The sequence below is a fragment of the Phoenix dactylifera genome, chromosome 6, assembly GCF_051530095.1.
Source record: "Phoenix dactylifera cultivar Ajwa chromosome 6, Ajwa_hap1_PhDact_Kaust_v1.1, whole genome shotgun sequence".
Taxonomy (NCBI): Eukaryota; Viridiplantae; Streptophyta; class Magnoliopsida; order Arecales; family Arecaceae; genus Phoenix; species Phoenix dactylifera.
This window is the reverse complement of record NC_143195.1, coordinates 31,437,636-31,439,519: the sequence shown is the minus strand read 5'-3', so window position 1 is coordinate 31,439,519 and position 1,884 is coordinate 31,437,636. Positions and strand designations below refer to the sequence as shown.

The window sequence follows — 1,884 nt, the reverse complement described above, 5'->3', positions numbered from 1 at the left end:
TTAGGAGTGATCCATGGATTCGGGGCAAGTCATTAGTCTTATTCTGTATTGCTCTATCCTAGGAGAATCCAAGCAAGTTCAAATCCTTTATGGTGCTTATTTTGCACCGCAGAAAGCTTGTCGCTTGCCTTAGAAATTCGAACAATTTTATTCACCATCAGACACGGTACATGTGAGATGAGCAACAGTTATCCATCTTCGAGATAGATGATGTGGCAGCTACCATGGTTATATAGCCCTTTGCGGTGCAAAACATGCACCACAAGGATCCCGACTCCTCATAGAAAGGCACTGGTAAATTCTTCGATTCCAAAACACCATTTGCATACATATATTGAAACTACGAAGCACATACAAAATATTCTTTTAGGGTTATGCCAATTTATTGATCTAATACAAGGACTCATAGTGGAACTGCAACAGAAAGGGAGGAGCAAACATGGCAGGAGAAATAAATTATCACAGCGCTTTACTGAATTCGACTAAATCATCAGCCTTCGGCATCACGCTGATCACAGCACCATCCACACAGAAACGCTTAGACCATCCCACCAAAAGAGGAACCACTTCCTCGTCTAGAAGCTTGACACCAACTATCTTCTCCACAGCCCTGATCCACCCCAAGCAGCTCCCAAGTGCAATGTCCAAGTAGCCGATAGTATCCCCTCCGAAGAAGTCTTTCCCTTTGCTGTATATCTTGAAAGCTTCTTCCAGCAGTGGAAGCATGGCGGCTATTTGTTCCACCGCTTCTGCCTTGTTCCCTTTAAGCACTCCTATGATGGTCCGGACCGCAGAAGGCAGCTATCATAAAAAGAAGTAGAAGAGATGTTCATAACCTCATAAGATTGATGAATATATGATCCTTATATATGCTGGATTATAATGCATCTAGAAATTGCTACTCGTGATCGAAAATAATAAATTTAAATAAAACTCTATGTCTACAAAAAATTTTGAAAATCAATTGGTTGAAAGTTTAGCCGAGCGCATTCACCAACTTGATCCCATAAAGCTCTACTTAAGCTTCTTGAGAAAGAAATTTTATTTAAGCAAGAAGAATTGCCTTCATATATCCGATGTAGAACTAAAAAGAAAAGAGTTTTAAGACTTTTGAAATAATTAACAAATAAGGGATAAGGTTGGTTTTTTTATCTTTTAAAATTTAGATCTTCTTATAAATTAAAACTCCAACACTTTAATCATTCAACTCCTGCTCAATGAGCATACTAAGTTGGGCCACCAAAGTGGTCCACGGATAAATTACTCTCTTCTCCTGCTTTTGAACTTGAGGAGAAGCTCGCTCTTGGTCCCCAACACCTCATCCAAAGACTCGTAGCCCACGCTCTTGAGGTTTAGGGCGATCTTCACCCTCATCACAAAGGGACTCGCCCAAAACCCCAGCAACTTCACATCACCTCCTGTTGCTGCCATTCTCTTCGTAGTTCGTGATGAGCTTGTGTTGGCCCTGGATATGTGCATATATATAGAGAACAAATGAAGGGAATGGGCCGTCTTATTCCCATATTGTTTTCTGCTTTCTTTTGCGCCAAGCTTTGACTGATTTATTTAAATTGCCACAGCACCGGTTCTTGCGACGCAAGCCTTGCCGCATAGACTGCTAAGGGCTTCACAACATTATAAATGATAGCACTGACTTTTTTTGAAAAAAAAGATTAGTAACTTAACCTTGAGCGCAAGTTCTGGATGAGTTCGTTCACTCTGCTATAATTTCTTTCATTCAATCGATGAAATGAAGTATGAAAGATGTCCACATCGTTTGGTTCAAAAATAATTTCGTAAATCAGCCGATAGAGTGATGGTTTAGCACATCATGTGGCTGGTAGTTTGGTATTTCTTTTGTTTTCTGTATTTCATTTTCAAAAT

General features: G+C 40.0%; 1 pseudogene; it reads right to left on the bottom strand.

Annotated features, from left to right (window-relative positions):
• Positions 1 to 361: 361 nt before the first annotated feature.
• On the bottom strand, positions 362 to 1,635 carry LOC103716885 (glutathione S-transferase U17 pseudogene; annotated as a pseudogene).
• Positions 1,636 to 1,884: the final 249 nt, after the last annotated feature.